Consider the following 20,116-nt stretch of genomic DNA (forward strand, 5'->3'; position numbering starts at 1 on the left):
TGCAAACTCCTCACAGTTGCCTGAAGCTTGAATCGAACCTGGGTCTGTTGCACTGTGAGGCAGCAATGCTAACCACTGAGCCACCATTTCACCCCTTCAATAAATTCAATAGATTCTTTCGTCTCTTCTGGAGACCTCAAGTCTGTAACTTGTCTACTTCCCAGAAGTAACTCCTCTGTTCCTTATTACATGTGGAGGTAACTCTATCTGTTTAAACAGCCTTTCCTGCTTTTAATCCTCTTACCTCTTCTGCAGGCAATCTTAATTGCCAATTTGTCATAAGGCAGCAGGTTGTCAAACAGTATTACCGCCTCTTTCTCTGGAAACAGCTTGTTTATGTTGCTTTGACTCCTCTTTCCTGAGTTGGTTAATGAGCATGTTGCTTTTGATTCCTTTATAACAGTTTATCCTTATCCATTTCATCTTAGGAAATAATTCATTCCAGAAAGAGTTATTGCTGATTCTTTCAATCCATCAAGTTATTAAATGTGGGCTTCACAGTGAGTTTCCTGAATTTAGGAAATAACAATGTATTCTGTTAACTTGCACATACTTTGGGTGATGCAGCACTTAGACAAGATGTAGGTTTTCATTGACATTGTGTTTCTACTCAAAGATTGATCAGGAAGACTAATTGCTCATTGTCTACATACTGGAACACTGCTAGAAAAGGTAGGAAAAGGTCTTTCACATTCCTCATTCTGTGGGAATCATCCGGCAGCTCTGTCTTTGATGAATTATGTCTTTGAATTTTAATATAATTTTCAATATCAAATAAAATTGGGCTTTGACCAAAAGATTACAGATCAGAGTATCAGAGCTGCAATTAACAGAGTGCCTCTGGGGACTTTAAAAAAGACAATTGCATGCACAGTTCAGGTATTGACCATATACAGGCTAAAACAAATAGAATAAAACTGCTTCTTAGAAAAGCAAATTTAAACCACCAGGAAATCAAATTAAATAACTGCAAAAAGATGATAGAGCAGACATTTTAAACCCAATTCAAACACCATATTCATCTGAATAAAACCATTTCAAATAAAAAAGCAGAAACTTATTTGAAGCAAGTTTTTTTTCCAATATTTGGAAATTGCAGCTTCCTTGTAATAGTCTGGCAATCTCTTTCCTTTCTCTATATCCTCACCATTGCTTTTTATGATAAACTTCTTCAAGCAGGGTGTGATACGTTGTTTGAACAGATGGGACTTGAACCCGGAACTTTCAGCTCAGAGGTCGGGACACTGGTACTGCATCACAAGAGCCTCCTCCCCAACAATGTACTTTGCATTATCCAGGAAGTTTACAGCGAGGAGGAAGGAGTGACTTTCAACAGCCATGTAGACAGACCAGTCTGGACCTTGATCAAGCTGAAGTCTGGTGCTAGCTTTAGCCTCATTTCTTTACATGGTTAGTTAGCTTTGAAGCAGTGACTTTGTCCATGCAATTCAAGTACTTTTCATATCTCATTTTGTTGCTAGTTTTTAATTATGTTACCCTCTTATTACTCTTGCTACCATAATAACTCATCATTGCCCATCTCTCTTTGTTATCATATGTGGTCATTTCTTGTGTGTCTTGAGTCATCTGTTGTGCATTTCAAATGAGTTTGATTGAAGACCTTCTTGATTTTCCACAGTGCAGGCAGACTTGGGACTGCCTAGACTTTCTTTCTTGCTTTTTTTCATGAGCTGACGGCCCTCCTTGCTGATCAGAGAATGTAATGGAGATTGCTTTTCAGATAGTTCTTGTGTATTTTCCTTCAAGTCAGTAGTGGTTATGTCAGATTCCCTTAGGTTCATCTTCAATGAACTTAGGTTCATCTTCAATGAACTTAAGCTCAGCCAATCTCACAGGGGTGTTCAAGTTTGAGTTGTGAATGTTTGTTTGCCTTAAGAACAAACTTCATCATTCTTAACATGGTTTTGTTGTGTTCTTTTATGGAAAAATAAACTTAAACCAATTTTTAAAATAGCTGATCATTGCTCATACAATTTTGAGAACAAAACTCATTATAGTTGAGAAATCAGCATATAATTCGCATTTGGAATGATAAGAAACCACGTGTAGCTGGAAAAGCACAGCAGGTCAGGCAGCATCCAAGGAGCAGGAGAATCGACGTTTCGGGCATGAGCCCTTCTTCAGCCCTTCTTCCTGATTCCTGAAGAAGGGCTCATGCCCGAAACATCGATTCTCCTGCTCCTTGGATACTGCCTGACCTGCTACACTTTTCCAGCAACACATTTTCAGCTCTGATCGCTAGCATCTGCAGTCCTCACTTTCTCCTGTAACCATGTGTACTCAGCTGGGTAGAATGCATCACTCTAAACCATGAAACAGTGGATTACTTAGATATAAATAACTTTGTGATAAACAGGGTTAACACACTGTGCCTGACAAAAAAATAGTATGGTGAGGGCCAGTTAAACTTAATTGATTTGAATTTCTGTCAGAATCATGTGGTTCTCATCTTAATGAATACAAATCAAGGTCATTTCATGTAATTAGATCCCAATGCCCTTTGAACTGAGAAAGTTAAAGCTTGTCCAGAGACCAAGCCACTTTGTAAAAACCTTGCACTAATAATTCAAAATATTTTTTAAAAGGGATCTCTGCTGAGGGTACTTATAGAGATCTGTGTGCCACAGTGCTGAATGGATTGCCAGGATATTTTTTAAGCTTGCTTAGTTTCACTTCAACTTTGTAAATCTCTCTTGTGCCCTACCCAAGGTCTTCACATCCTTCCTGTGTCAAAGTGTTCAGAATTGGACACTATGCTCAGTCGGGGAGCTAATCACACTGTAGAACTGCCCAGTGCTTTTGTATTCCAGGCCTCTGCTTAAAAAATGAATCATTTCTCTTCTGAAGATTGGTTCCCTGAATCTGATTCCTGAAGCTCTTTCTCCAACAGTGGCCATTTCACTTTCCCCTGTATAGGATATGCATTTCCCTCTTCCATTTTCTGGCCCTCATTCTTAAAGTATTTATTGAGTCTATTTTTAGTTCCTTGTGAGTGTATGTCCCTTCACTGCTGTTTGTGCAAGTATTGATCTACAAGTGCCTGGATAATCATTAGTGTTCACTTCCTGGAGGAGACCTCCTGTGAGATGAAGGTCAGGCAAACATGTTCAGCTATGCACAGAATAAAAGACATTTGAGTGAAAAACTTGCATTCATGTAGCACCGGTTCCAACATCATGTCTCAAAGTGCTTTACTGCTAATCAGATATTTTGAAGTGTAATCTCTGCTATAATGTAGGAATCCCAGTGACCAATCTGTGCACAGAAAGCTACCATAAACAGCAACAATATAGTGATGGGATAATCTGGTTTATGTTTTAATTTAGAGATAAATATTTGCCCGGACAAATGTAGTTTTTTTGTCCAAGGTGGTGTTGGAGTAAGTGGGCTGAGCTCGAGGCTCATCATCTCCCATTGGCCTTTTTCTATTTAGCTCTTCTTTTCTTTTTCTTCTTTATTTGCTTTCTTTTTTAAGTCTGGAGACTGGCGGGTGAAGGAGGTGGACCCAGTAGCGGCAGCAACACCAGGACGAGCCGAACATGGCTCCACCACAGCTGGGGTTCTCTCTGAACAGGTCCCGGGCTCGAAGGCTAGGCCGAGACTCCAGCCAGTGGCTGGTGTGCCCCCTGGTGCCTGAACGAGGAAACATGGCAGTCTTGGAAAATGATGGTGGTCTCCCAATGTGTTGGGCTTGCCCTGGCATGGTGGTCTTGTCCTGGAGTAAAGGATTTCTTTATCTTTGGATTCCAGGTATTCTAATCGCCTTGCAGGCACATTTGTCCAGGAGTGGTGGTTTTGACATGGCATGATGGTCTTTGACGGACACAACCAGCCAATGTTCCAGCGGCCCAGCATGGTAGTCTTGGCCTGGAATAGTGGTCTCTTCCTGGAGTGGTAGGTTGCAGCTCATCCCTGCTGATCCTTCAGGGTGTTCCATCATTCCTTAATCAGTTTCCCCTGATCCCAGGAGCTATTAACTGAACTGTGATGGACTTTAACTTAGTTTTACTACTTTGAATTATTATGTCTGACTTCTGTCATTGATGTTGGTACTGTGCTGGGTTCACTTATAAAACATTTCACTGAATGTTTCATGCAAAAGTACTTGTGACAATAAATTTCTATTCTAATTTCTATAACTACTTTAATCATAAACCTTTAAATCCTCAGTCAAATCGCACCCAACTTCTCAGCTTTAGTGGAAGGAAAGATTGATTTTCTAACTTGGTTACATTCCAGTGAGTCTACCTTATAGTTTTCTATTATTTTCATAATTGGGCCTAAAATTTTATGTGCTACTCCAGCTATAGATAATTGTTGTTTTGAATGAGATCAATAAGGAGAAAGTGAGGTCTGCAGATGCTGGAGATCAGAGCTGAAAAGTGTTGCTGGAAAAGCGCAGCAGGTCAGGCAGCATCCAGGGAACAGGAGAATTGACGTTTCGGGCATAAGCCCTGAAGAAGGATGCTGCCTGACCTGCTGCGCCTTTCCAGAAACACATTTTCAGATGAGATCAATAAGGCCAATTGCTTTTGAATTCTGTATACACATTTTTATATCCAAGGTTATTGTTGCATTTAAGTAGAATTGACCCACTTAATGGCCTGCATCCCTGCCAGTGTATGCAAAGTAACTTAAGTTAAATATCAACATTTGTTTTCTTTTGACTTAGGGGAAATATCCATAGCTTAAAGAAAGTTTTTTGTTTGCAGAAGTTGTGGTTGCAGTTGAGTGTGTAATACTGTTTCTCCTGAAGATCTGTTCAGAAATATATATCCTCAATATAAGAAGCTTAGTTACATGTTCCACTACAAGTGGTTATTTGAAACTGAGAAAGTCTAAACCTAGTTGTATGGAAATTGAAGGATCAGGTACATTAAATCCTACAGTTATGTTAGAGAAGGGAATTCTCTTGGGCATGAAATATTAGCTTGCTTTCTTTCCTTGGATGCTGCCTGACCTGTTGTGATCTCCAGCATTTTTCGTTTTCAGTATAGATTCCAGCATCTGCAGTATTTTGCTCTTACCTTATATTGTAAATAGTTGGTTTATTTTGTTTATTTCCATTTCTTTTGCATAATAAAATTCTGTTTCATCAAATAGGCAGCATTGCATGCTTGTGTTTCAGTTAAAGGCTACTTTGTTAAAACCAAAAAAAAAAATTATCTATCAAGTGAGGTTTCTGTCTCGGCTTTGACTTGTCCAGTAGCATCAGCTAGAATTATAACACTTAAAGTTAGCCCAGACTCTTCTGTGTTTGAAGAATATACTATGCTTGCACAGAGTAGTTGGTTGTAATGCATGTCTGTTGGATTCTTCAATACCACAATATCCACATCCGGTTTCTTATGTTACAGGAGATTCCTGGTTCATCAGGTAAACCATTGTGTTAGAGGCAAACTCACACCAGCTTTCTGAGTTGCCCTTGTGAGGATTATAAACCACTGCAGTCCATGAGATGGAGGTACACCCATAGTCCTGTTAGGAAGGGAATTCTCAAATTTGATCCAGTGATAGTGAAGGAGTGGTGATATAAATCCAAGTTGAAAGAAGTGTGATGGTGAGCCAATGTATATGCTGCTCTTGTTCTTCTTTGTGGTGGCAAAAATGCCTTTGAAAGTTCATGTCAAAGAAGCTTTCTTATGTTGCTACTGTGCACTTTATAGATGGTACACACTGCTGGCAATGAAGGCCAGCAGTGAATGTGATGAATGAGATGCTTATCAAGTGGACTTCTTTATCCTGTAATTAAGGATAATAAAAGACAATTTAGTGAGTGCATGTAATCATGATTTTGATAAATAATCTAACTTATAAAGTTTTAATTCTCACTTGGAAATTTAAATTGCTAAGAAAAGTAGGCAAGAACAATTCTGACAAAATATTTTGAATTATTTTGACAGTTCATTTATTTATTATTTGTGAATGAGTTTACCTGACTTTTATATGTCTTTCATAAATCTTTGAAGTTGCCATATGAAACAGCTAGGATTGTGTTTCACAGTTGCATATGAATGTAGAAACAGATGTTTTATGATATTATAGATGTAGGAATTCAGCTGACACACTGGAGTTACATTGCATCAGCTGAAGCAAATATTTGCTCTGCTTTACTGAGGTACCAAGAAAATCAAGAGAATTTTTTGTCCTCTGTCATGGCATATTTGGAGATGGGAAAGGCATGTAATTAGGTGACATGGTGGTGTACCTGAATCCCACCACCACCCTGCTTCTCCCAGAAATTAGGTCACAGACAGGAAACCTCCCAGGACAGATTTCCTTTCCAGTATTTGAGGTCCTTAAATTGCCAATTAATGACATAAGAATCATTGAATCCCTACAGTGTGGGAGCAGGCCATTCACTCTATCAAGTTCACACCAAACTCACCCCATCCCTGGAACTTGCATTTCCCATGACTAACCCACCTGGCATCATACACAAAATCCACAAACCTGACTGTCCCAGCCGACCTATTGTCTCCACCTGCTCCTACACCACTGACCTTATCTCCTCATATCTTGAATCCACCCTGTCTCTCTTGGTGCAGAAACTCCACACATACAGTCAGGACACTTACCCACATACTCTACACCCTCCATGACTTTTGTTTTCCCCAGCCCCCAGTGCCTCATCATCACCATGAACGTCCAGTCCCTTTACACATTCATTCACCATGGTGAAGGCCTCCAAACGTTCTGTTTCTTCCTCTCCCACTGATCCAACCAATATCCCTCCACTGACACACTCATTCAATTGGTGAAATTGGTTCCCTCTCCACACTTATCTGTCTTCCGCAGAGAGCATTCCCTCTGTGACTCCCCTGTTAAGTCCGCACTCCCCACCTTCCACTCCCGGCACCTTCCCTTGCTACCGCAGGACATGTAACACGTGTTCCCAGACTACCCCCTCACCTCCATCCAAGGCCCCAAAGGATCTTTTCACAACCGGCAGAAATTTTCCTGCACATCCACTCACCTCATCTATTGTGCCTATTGTTCTCGATGTGGTCTCCTCTACATTGGGGAAATGGGACACTAACTCGTGGAGCGTTTCAGGGAACATCTCTGCGACACACAAACCAAACAACCCCACCGCCCTTTGGTCAACCACCTCAACTTCCCTTGACTCTCCAAAGGACGTGCAAGTCCTGGGCCTCCTCCACCACCAAATCCAAGCCACCCGAGGACTGGAGGAAGAACGGCTCATCTTCAGCCTTGGGACTCTTCAACCAAATGCCCCCACCCGTCTATTTATCTCTCAGCCCACTTCTTCCTCCACATTCCTGATGAAGGGCTTATGCCTGAAACATTGAATCTCATGTTGCTCAGATGCTACCTGACCTGCTCTGCTTTTTCAGCGCCACGCTTTCTGACTCTGACTTTCCAACATCTGCAGTCCTCACTTTCTCCTAACCCATCTAATCTGCACATCCCTGGACACTATATGGCCAATCCACCTAACCTGCACATCTTTGAGGAATAAGGAACACTTGGAGGAAACCCACGTGGATATGGGGGGAATGTACAAACTCCACAAAGACAGTCACCCGAGGGTGGAATTGAACCTGGTTCTCTGGAGCTGTGAGGCAGCAGTGCTAACCACTGAGCCACTGTGATGCCCAAGGGGGTCATCCCACTGCCACTGATTTTAACCTATAAACATGCAGCAGCATAAAAGGAAAGTCTGTTGTTTGCTTGTAGACTCCAAGCAAAGTGGTGGCTCTTTCAAAAGCACTCCATGCATAATGAGGGGGGGTCTGCTGAGAGCCACTTCTTGCTTTTGATACAAACTCCTCTACGATCTGTTGTCCAGGGTGTACACTCTGCGGAGCCCCCTTCAGACCTTTAATTACCTGTAGCCTGGATCTCTCCTCTGGTCCTCAAGTACTTGCTCTTCAGGCAGCAGGTATTTGCCTCCCAAGAGCTGTCAGCTTCTGATTGTCCAGCAGATTTTGGAAAGAGGGTGCTTTGCTCCCAGGGTCTGCGATCACAGGAAAGATTCTCTGATAAAAGCAAACTACTGCAGATACTGGAAATCTGAAACAAACAGGTCTGGCAGCACCTGTGGAGAGAGAAACAGAATTAACGTTTTGAGTTTGGTATGACTCTTCTTCAGAACTCCTCTGCTGATCCTTTAATTACCCAAGTGACACTTAATACACTGGCTCTACAGCCAAAATTGAGTCTCTCCCACTTCCTTAAAATCCAGTCTCAAATATTAGTAAATGTTATTTACAAGCTAGAGTCAAAGAATGCGGTCGCAGTAAATAAAATAAAAACATGCATTGATTTTTAATTCGCTATCAAATAAGAAGGAGGTTGAACTGTAATCTTGACTATCTACCACCACATTTTGACTGGAATAATTCAACTATATCATGTTAAAGGACAGATATACACTTTCTAGCCATGTACATTACTCCATTCCATTAATGTTTTGTTCAAAAGTAGTTCCTCTGCTCATTGTCTGTCAATGTTTCAACCTGGGCTGTTTTTGTCACTGAGGGGCAGGGCAGGAAAATGGTACCAAGTTCACCTCAGCTGGAACAGGAATCAAACCTGTGCTGTTGGTATAATCCTAAATCTAGCCACCTGAAGAAATCAGTCCTGAATATATTTATTACAGTGCTCAATAGGAGATTTGTGGGGTAACATACTTGTAACTAGTGATCCTGACAGATAAACTGGCATCAGGACTACTGGTAATGACCCACCATATGTTTGAGGGGGTAATGGGAAGTCACAACCTAGCAGGGCCACCTTTGCCACTTTGGGTCGTCTGGCACCCACTAGATATCTGAGGAGTTGTCTGGACCATACACTGGAGAATCCTTGAGTATCTCTACAGTGAAGGACACATGCTTGTTTTGTTTTGTATAAAACTCACTGTAATAGAGAAAATTTATCTTGCCAACCTTAATTTAATGCTGCCATTTCCCCTGTGTTTGGAGCTCTGCATTGGTATCCCAGCAACCAAGTTGTTACCATGGTACTAGAAATGCTCCTCATTGCAATAGCTTCTCTGTCTTGACTGTCAAATATTCAGCCGTATCACATTCAGTTGCTCTGATTTATACATCATTGTGTAGGCTGCTGTCAGAGTGCAACCTATATGTTGGTATATTTTTTGGATGGAGTGACAGCACTAAAGATAAATAAACACTGTAGACTTTGAAGTATGATAACTTAGTCATTCACAGGCTGATCTTTCTCAGTTGGATGTTTTTGAGGGAATATTTCAGAAATACAATTGGGTTTTGAGGGATAGCAGGATAAAAGACCAGCCAGGAAATGTTTGAACTCCTGTCCTGGTTGACAATGCTGGAGAATATTCCCACACTGAATGCAAAGCAAAATAACAGTGAAACCTGTCATTGTCCTAGAACCTCAAATCAAATTGTAACTTTCCAAATTTCATCGATATTAAGGACCACCAAGCTTCTTATCCATAGAAATTATTCACTTCAGTTGCAGCATTCATTTTTTGAACCTAATGCACAAATCAGTATTGTTAACCATGATCACTGCACAGTCCTTATGGAGACAAAGTCCCGACTTCACATTGAGAATACCTACATCATGTTGTGTGGCATTATCATCTTACTTAATGAGACAGAACTTGAACAGATCTGGCAGCTCAAGACTGGACATCAATGAGACACGATGAGCCATCAACAGCAGCAAGAATTGTTCTCCAACACAATTTGCAACCTCATGGCCCAGCATATCCCCCAGTCAACCATTACAATCAAGAAAAGGGATCAATCCTAGTTTAATGGAGAATGCAGGAGGGCATGCCTTGAGAAGCACTAAGTGTATCTAAAAATGAGGTGTCAATCTAGTGACGTTACCAAACAGAACTACTTGCATGCCAAACACCATAAGGAGCAAGTAATAGAAAGAGCTAAACAGACCCCACAACCAACAGATCAGATCTAAGCTCTGCAGTAAATCATCAGTAAAGTGATGGAAGGTGTCATCAACAGTGCTATCAAGCAGTACCTGCTCAACAATAACCTGCTCACTGATGCCCAGGGCCACTCAGCTCCTGACCTCCTTACTGCGTTGGTTCAAATATGGACAAAAGAGCTGAATTCTAAGGGTGAGATGAGTGACATCCTTTGATATCAAGTTCACATTTGGGGTCATAAGTGGGGATGTTCACTGAAGATTGCACAATGTTCAGCACCATTTGTGACTCCTCAGATACTGAAGCAGTCCATATCCGAATGGAACGAAACTGGGATAATATCCAGGCTTGGGCTGACAAGTGACAAGTGGCACCACACAAATGCCAGACAATGATTATCTCCAATACGAAACAATCTAACAACTGTCCCTTGACATTCAGTGGTGTTACCATCACTGAATACTCCAATATCATTGACCAGAAACTCAACTGGACTCGTCACAAAAACACAGTGACTACAACAGAAGGTCAGAGGCTGGGAATACTACAATGAGTAACTCACCTCCTGATTCCCCAACACCTGTATTTCATCTAAAAGGTACAGCTCAGGAGTGTGAGGGAATGAATACCCCTCACTAGACTGGATGGGTGCAGCTCCAACAACACTCAAGAAGTTTCACATCATCCAGAGTAAAGCAACCCATTTGATTGGCAGCTCATCCACCACCTCCACTACTGATGCTCACTAGTTACAAGATGCATTGCAGAAATTTACCAAAGATCCCAAAACAGGACCTTCTAAAACCACAACTACATTTATCTCTAAGGACAATGGCAGCTGATGTATGGGAACACCACCACCTGCAAGTAAACACCAAGACACCCACTATCCTGACTTTGAAATATTTCACCGTTCCTTTACTGTCGCTTGGAAAGATTTCTGGGATTCTCTCCCACAAGGCATTATGGGTCAATCCACAACAGGTGGATTGCAGTGATTTAAGAAGGCAGCTCACTACTACCTTCTCAAAGGCAACTAAGGATAGGCATTAAAAATGCTGGCCAACCAGTGACACCCACATCCTATGAATGAATAATATGAAAATTGCAAATTGTGTGATTAGTTTTAATGTTCCGCTCTTACTGGGGATAATGTGCAAGGATTCAGAAGAACAGATAAAGGACATCAGGGATGGCATCAGAAACTGACTGACTGCACAGACCATGATGGCAGGACTCATTCCTCAGGATCCAGACTCAACAATGTCTGTGGAAGTTATTTCTGTAGTTCAGCATGGAGATAGTTAGAGAGTAAAAGCATTTAATTCAAGGTCAAGCATCACCATATGATAGCACTGCCAGTGACACCCAGTGATTATGGCTCTGTCAATTTTTATGTCTGTATCTCCAAGACAGGAACTATATCTATCAGCCAATTTATCCACACCTGCATGAAACAAGTGACTGACATTTCATTAAACTGGGCCCATGAAACAGAAATAGCAGAGTAACCTGGTTATCCACTTTTCAGCACCCTGCTGGATTTTCCAAGGTATGAGATCCATGGGTACTCAAGTCATCACCTGAGACCTAAACACAATGCTGTTTCATCGATGCAGATAAATGGGATCTATTCTATCAATTTGTGCTTGGTAGGAGGCCACAGGAATGTATCAGTCAAATTACTATCCAGTTCCCAGTGCAGCTTCTGCTTTACATTTTAACACAGTCCTTTCTCGTATTTTATTTGTGTGAAGTTACAACAATGAACACCTTTAGTTTTTTTTATTGCATTGGACATTGACGTTGCTGGCAAGGCTGGCATTTATTCCCCATTTCTAAGTACCATTAAACTGGTTGGCATTTCAGAGAACAATTAAGAGTGAACCACATCACAGCACACCTGGAACCACACATAGCCCAGCCAAGGAAAGTAAGCAGGTTCCCTTCCCAAAAGGTCCTTAGTGTATTAGATGATTACATTAATTATTCATTTTGATTATCTATTATTCTGTTAATTTTGAATAGAAAATATAGTTTACCATTATCTATTTTCAAGGTTGGAAAGATTTGGAGGGATATGGGCCAAGCACAGGTAGTTGGGACTAGTTTAGTTTGGAGACATAGTCGGTGTGGTCTGGTTGGACCAAAGGGTCTGTCTCCATGTTGTATGACTCTATGACTCTATGACTAGATTATTGAATGTTTGAAAAGTATTACTGTAGAAAGGTTCAATAAATGCCATTTTTGGTAGGATCTCAGCAATAATAGGAAGGTTGAGAATACTGGCATCAATATCCATGAAAGATAAGCAAAGGTTTCTATTCATCGTCATGACTCAAGGATTGAGACTGAAGAATATGTATATATGGACACCCACCAGGATAGAGGATCATACTTGGTGATGTTTAATTGGTGAAAGTATGAGCAAGAAACTGGTACCAACAGAGTTCAATTTAATTTTCTTCAGCATTTTCAAAAGAAGAGGTGCTAAATGGAAGGAAATTAAGAAAAAGTACAGAAATGGGAACTGAAAGTAGAAAATGTCAAAACAATGTAAGAGTTAAGGCTATAAAAATTGTTATTTGAGACATTACTCTGTCTGAAAATATAGTTAATACTTTTTCTGAATTCTAGTTGACTATTGACATTGTAATTTGTAATGATTTTATGTGGAGCGTATTTCCAAAATTATGTATTTTAAAAATTTGGTTCTATCATTTGCTCTGGGTTAAACTGCAGTTGACCTTATAATGCAGGTAGTGGGTAGAAAATTAAGCATTAAAAATTCAAAATTAATTGGAGTAATTCAGCCCAGTATTTATTACTTTAATTTTAAGAAATCAAAATATCCCAAAACTAAAATCATCAATAAAAATATCATGGCGCAAATTCATTTTTAACCCCTTCTATATTCCCTTTATACAGAATTTAAACAATTTTACTGGGACTCTCAGGAACAGTTCTAATAAATTATTTCAAAATTCATACTGGGTACATGAATCAATATGTTTATATTAACTCCTGCTAAAGAAAGCTGTGGGAATGCAATTTAATTTTCAATTTCATTAATATTGACTTTGACTGAATATTGTGCATTTAGCTGAATACAATATGTTTAATTAAGAGTAATAACCATCGAAGCTTATTTAGATTTATTAATAGTGTGAATAATACATCAATGAAGCAATTCTGAAACTGATAAGAAATTTCGTGAAATATTGATTCATTAGATCAAGAATCAGATTCTATTTCTAATTCTGAGAAAGAATAAGAGAGTTCTAAATCTGCATCTCTGTAAGGATATCATTGATTTCCACTATGTACAATGCCTTGGGAGATTGAGTTGTATAAATCTCTATACTAGTTAACTCACAAGGCATTGTTCACAAATAATAGTTTGTTTTAAAAAATAACCAAACTATTCTTCTCTATATCACAATTATTGTCTTTCATTTTCTTTTTTATCCCCCTTTTTCATTATTTTTCTCTTTGAGCGAATTTCTCTTTTATGGATTCACACAATTCCACTAACTGTGACACATCTTTGAAAATCTGGAGAGATTTATAACAGGCTGTTGAATTAATATTGCCTGTTTTATACCTTCACTCAAAGTCAAAATTAACACCTTTTTCTCTTACTGTCATCTTAATAGAAGAGAAATCCTAGCTGACTTTTTAAGTATTGAAAAGTGTTTGACTAAAGGTAGCCTCTAGTTCTATTGTCTGGTTGGCAGAACAGGACATTCACAGTGACACAAGATTTTTAATATTGGAATATTTAAAATATTCAATATTTTAGTATTTAGGAAGTACTAAAAGGATAATATTGTCTAAATTTAGGATTTCTTCATCATTTTATGGGCGTAATGCAAGCAATTGATAACCAACACAGCAGTGCAAAAGTCTATGTCTAATCTATACAAGTGACAAAACCAAATTGCTTAATTGGCTTTTACACAGAGTTTGTGGCCTAACACTGATTAATGCCATGGTTGTGGACATGTTCTCTGAACTGGGAAGTTGATTTGCAGATGTTTCCTCCCCTGTCTAGGTGACATCTTCTGTGTTTTGGAGGCTCCTGTGAAGCACTGCTGTACTGTGTCTTCTGGAAATTATTTGGTGCTATTCCTGCTGCCTCTAGTTGCTGGTTCTAGTAGTTCATTGTAGTGGTGATATATTGGGTCCATGTCTATGTGTTTGTTGATGGAGTCCGTGGATGAGTACCATTCTTCTAATAATTCTCTGGCTGTCCTCTGTTTAGCTTGTCCTAAGACCGTTGTGTTGTCCCATTTGAATTTGTGGTCCTTATCATTTGTGTGTGTGGCTACTAGGGACAGCTGGTCATGGCGTTCAGTGGCTAGTTGGTGTTGATGGATGTGGATTGCTAGTTGCCTGCCTGTTTCTTCTATATCGTATGTCATGCAGTTTTTGCATGGAATCTTGTAAATTACATTAGTCTTGCACATAATGGGGATAGGGTTTTTTGTTTTGGTGAGTCGTTGTCTGAGCATGGCTGTCAGTTTATGGGCTGTTATGAATCCGAGTGGTCGGAGAATTCTGGCTGCTAGTTGTGAGACATTTTTTGTATGAGGTAGAGTGGTTAGTGTGTTGGATCATAGCATGTCCTCGTGGTGTTGTTTGTCTACTAGGCATCTGAGGATGAAATTGTGGGAATATCCATTTCTGGTGAAGACTCTGTAGAGTTGTTCTTCTTCTTCTCTTCACAAGTTGAGGGTGTTACAGTGTGTTGTAGCCCTTTTGAACAGGGTCCTAAAGCAGCTTCTCTTGTGTGTGTCTGGGTGGTTGCTCTCTTGTAATTCAGATCATTACCAGAACCAGCAACAAGAATCAGCAGGAACGGAACCAATTAAATTCCAGAAGAGACGGTACAGCAGTGCTTCACAGGAGGCTCCCAAAGCACTGAAGGAATCATCTATACAGAGGATGAAACATTTGCAAATCAACTTCCCAGCTTGGCAAACATACTCACAACCACGGCAACCGGCAATTGAGCTACAAATCTTTATGCAAACCTTGAGCACTGATACATTTTTTATCATGATAAACCCATTCCTGTCCATATTAGTCAAATTGCACCTATTTGCCACTTTTACATATGTCATGGAATATTTATTGAACCAACATTTTTGAAAAATTAAACTTTAAATCCTGCTTTGTTGCATCAGCTCATGGCAGATTTTGCATATTGCAAATGAGTTTGAGCGGATAAGTGAGGGGGGAGAAAAACTTCTCAAAGTCACCCCAATTTTGAGTGTCGTTTGCACTACCCTGACTTTGTCCAGGGTAGAAACCTCCCTTGCTGTAGTCAAAACAAACAGAAGTGTTCTTCCTGATTTTAAAGTAAGTCTGCTACTAGCCCAGTCTGCCCTCTTCCTGATTGCCTGCCAACAAACTGATGTCTGGGGCCTTCCATGTTCTGGTGAGACTTATTATTGGGATTAAGGCACATGTGCTCCTTATCATTTTTGATGAGACCCAAAAGTGAATTACTTAGGTCTTCTGGCCTCTCTATTTCAGCATACATTTGCTCTGTACCGCTGGGTACAATTTGTGTGGAATGCCTGAGACTGAACTCACAAATGATGAGTACTGCTCACAGCTTCATTCATCATGTCACTGTAGTGGAATTTCATGATGTGAGGAGGCTGGGGCCCACAGGCTATAACTTCAGATTAAAGGGTCATCATTGGCAATCCATACTATAAATATGGGGCGTGCTCTATGGTTCATATATTGGCCTCTATAATACAGCATCTTTAAATAAAAATGAAAAGATTTGCATTGCTAATATGTATGTAATGTTTAATAACGGCAAGTCCAACCTCTCCTATTATAGACTTCAATGAAAGCACAAAGCATTGCAACAAAATGGGCACAGTTTACAGCCCTCTGTTAGTGCAAAATGTAGGATTCTATGTGACAATTCAGCAGAGTGCAATTTTGTTCTTATGCTTCAACACTAATAAGAATGTTTTATTATAGCAGCAGTCACTGTTACCTGTCTTTCATGTCCCTTTATTTATCCTATCACTGTCCTCTGACTGATGCCTATCTTACTTGATGGGGAGAGTTCAGCATGTGCTTCCAGTGGAGTCTCTCTCTCAATAGGAATGTGGATCAGAGCTAGTTATGACAATGATCAAGCTGTCACCATGAAGGGAGTGTGAAATCATGGCAGTAATTCATTTCTCCTTTGGGAATTCACAGTTCACGCAATGAGCCAGTTACATTTGGCAGCTTTGGTTAAAATTATCCTGCTATTCATCTTTCATCTTTAATTGGGAGACAGCCTATGGATATGGTGGTAGTGGGAAGAAATGAGGTGGGGAGGTGAATGGGTGCATGAGTTGCTGGGAGTCAAGGACAGACACATTCCCAAAATGACCCTTGTACCCAAATAATAATATCCTGAATATGCCTTCCCACTGACTCCGCTAACTCTGGCAGAATCAGTGTGGAAGGCCCTGTTGGACATGATCAGGGAGATTGTTGTCCAAAGACTTTTGAAGCCAATTCTCTTACCAGCTTGAAGCTTTCTTTTTTCCCAGTTACCTGTCATTGCAACCTACCAACGCTCATTTTAATATTGCACAATGATTGGAACATCAAAGGAGTAGCTGATTTTTGGCAGGGTGATCCTTGAGACAATGGCCATGACTGTGGCTTCAGACCTCAGAGATTTCAGTCAGCAGGGTTTGAGAACACGTTCCTCTGTCTCAGAGATGAACATACCAACCCCAAGTCAAGCTAGCACTCAACTTTATTAAAAATGGGATCCTTTATTGTATTAAACAGAAACCAATCTATTCGGCCGTGTATTCATGATGATCTTAATGTTTGCAATTTCCAGAAAGTTCAAGTGTAATCAAATTTACGTTGCACATCATATTAGTTAGTTAAATAAACTGAATTGATAATTCATAGCACAAAAATTTTAAAGCAGAAAAAACTTTCACTGATGAATGGCAGAAGTGAAGAAATGTTTTATTTTTTGAAAATGTTGGTGGTTTTCAGCAATGCACACAAAGATTAAGGCTGGAGTCTTCCCAGCCATTAAATAGCAATGGGGAAAAATTTGAGAAAATTGATTGAAGTTTCCAGCAAGGATGTTGAGAGCAAAATATTCCATTTTCCAACCAAGTGTTGATTCTTGCGATTGAGCAGCGAGAGGTCTATAGGATTATACTCACTAACATCCTCATTGTTACTTAATCTCATTTTATTAATATGCAGTTTCCCATTCCACCACCTGCCAGATAGAAACTGGATGCTGAGGGTTTCTGACATTAAAGTCAACGGGTTTACCTGGCAACCCCAACTTACCATTTGTTTCTCAGGCCCTGCATCTTCGACACCATAGCATCAACATCTCAGGGCATACTCCATGGGTAATGACCATCCACATCTGATACGTACCTGCCTCACTACATCATCATGACACATCCCCAATCCACTGACAATATGGTTCAGATTTCAATGCTGCGTTGTCAAGCGCACCAGCACCTTTCATTGCAATGCTGTTGTAAGGACATTTTGTGTGTATGGACATACACCCAACTCATGAATTGGATGAGGCTGCATCTCAAGACTGATCACCCAGTCTCTTAGTGCTCACTTACTTTACACCTACATTGATGCTCACAGCATCTCATGCCTTCCTTACCTTGCCTTTCTGTGCTTTGCCTCCTCAGCAGTACCTTAAAGGCTCACTGTATTTCTGTGTTATCTTGCCTTTCAGCATAAATGATTGTTGTCAGCATCAGATTGTTATCAGCACTGATAGTCAAGGGGCTGGAAGTATTACTATATGGCACTGTGTCACATCAGTGATACACCTACACCGTGTGCCAGCTGTGTGTGCGCCAAACACACTGCATGTCCTTCGAGCCACTGGCCATGTATAAGGGAAGTAATCCTCATTCGAGTGCAAGGAGACATACTTCAGTCGGGGGTCTTCACACAGTAAGTCAAGGCCAGCTTTTGAAGTTATTGCAGGAACTTGAGCAGTGATAATCGATCACCCTGGCTGATCAGGATCAGGGGGTCTGTACCTCTACAGTCCAGGGAACAGGTCTTGGTTGGCTCTATGAGTCCAGTGCAACCAGCCCAGTGAGTTGAAGGAAGACTGTTAGGAGCAGTGCAGATATTGAGGTCAGTCATTCAACATTTGGGGCTGTCCAGCTAAGTCTCTCAAGGGTCAGATCCTTTACAGCAAGTGAAGTGGAGGGGGTTATCAGTACTGCAGAAGGGAATCTGGGAAACTTAATTATGGGAGAAAATTAAAGAAGTGTGGATGCTGGAAATCAGAAACAGAAACAGAAATAATTGGTAAAACTCAACAGGTTTCGCATCATCTGTGGAAAAATCAGAGTTAATGTTTCTGGTTCAGTGAGCATTCTTCAGAATCATTCTGAATCCGAAACATTCACTCTGCTTTTTTCTCCACAATGCTGCCAGACCAGCTGAGTTTTCCCAGCAATTTCTGTTTCTGAACTTAATTGTGGGGATTGGAGGCAGAACACTAGGATGGTTAGCGAATTGCAGTTGTGAAGGAAGACAAGGCAATATATAAGGGGAGGGAATGACAACATGGTATTGAAGGAAAGGAGGTATTACAGAAGTGAAGCCATCGACAGTCAGCAGCACCCCGGCTTCCTGGGAGGGGGGGTGGGGGAGACAGTGCACTACCAGATCTGGCATGTTTACTTGCTGTGCTAGCTGTGAGTAGTTGTGGGGGTAAAGTGGCTGACGAAGGTGTAGATAGATGTGTTGGATGGAGACTTTGGGTAGTTCAAGACCTATGGGTTAGATGGGGAGGGCTAGCAAAAAGGAAATGTTTACATTTGAGGGTTCACCAGTAATAAGAAGCTAAACCTGAAACTCATTGTTGAGGATGACTGATCCTTCCTTCTTTCATTCTGTAAAAACAAGTGCACAATGGAGATTAAAATTGCTGTGACCACACCCAGGCACGGTGCAGTTAGTAAGGGAGTGGGCTTCAATTTTGAGTAATGTGAAACCCTTCAAAGGGTAACAGTATTACACAAACACCCACTCATTGAATCTGAAAGGTACTTGTGCTTCTACATGCTCTGTGAACTTTATGCTTTAACCTACAGCGTGCAGTCCAAATCATTGCTCCAAACACTCTTAACCATATAAGGCAACATTGTGATTCAATCCCCTCTGGTTATGATGCAGCAGCAATATGTTATCACTAGGAAAGATGCACTATAGTTACCAAGGTAGTAATCACCTGCTATTCCTCCACAGCCTGCACAGGTACAGAGCTACTCACATCACAGTCTAGACCATCAAAAGTCATGCAGTGCTAACGATGGTGAAGCTCTGAATCTGCTGTAGTTGTGGATAGAACGACATTTTCACACACTGCTGATGAAGAAAAGTGAACATATACCTATAAATGTGGGAATGGATTTACAGTGATGTGTCACCTGTGCCACCTTTCTGCACTCAAAAGGTCATCTTCTTTCCTTTCCCTCCCATTATGTTTCAGTTCAGTTTCAGCTTTCACAGCTGGGGTGTGAGGGGGTGTGGGTGGTTACCTGCCCTACAGTGGAGCCCATTGGTCTTTGGAGTTCTTGTCTTTCCCTTTCATTATCTAGGGGACTGACTTTACTTACCCTGATAGTTTTCTTGGGAATGGACCTCAATTTCATGTAAACCATCTCCCTTTAAAAGACAACCCATTGTTCACCACAGATTTCTCTTTGCTGTTCTCACCCCACTGAAATTTGTCCCACTCCAATCAAGTGTATTTTTACTTTAGATTAGTCCTGTCCTTTTTCATGGCTAACCTAATTATCATGAGACTATGATCATCATGCTTTCAAATTTCCCTAACTGGCTCTTGATCCACTTGATGCATCTCCTTCCTCAGAATCTGATCCAATCATGCTTTCTTCCTCATTTAGTTGGAAGCATACTGATCAAGAAAGTATACCTGAGCAATATACCTTAGATATTCTTCCCTCTATCTGCCATAACACTATTATTTTGCCAGTGTTTATCAAGATAATTAAAGTCTCTCAACACCACTATTCCATAGATTTTTCACCTTTTTAAAATTTCCTTGATGATTTACTCTTCTCTATCCTTTTTCCTGAGTTGGTGGCTTGATAGAATATATGGCTTGGCCAA

This window comes from Chiloscyllium plagiosum, chromosome 35, assembly GCF_004010195.1.
Source record: "Chiloscyllium plagiosum isolate BGI_BamShark_2017 chromosome 35, ASM401019v2, whole genome shotgun sequence".
Classification (NCBI taxonomy): Eukaryota; Metazoa; Chordata; class Chondrichthyes; order Orectolobiformes; family Hemiscylliidae; genus Chiloscyllium; species Chiloscyllium plagiosum.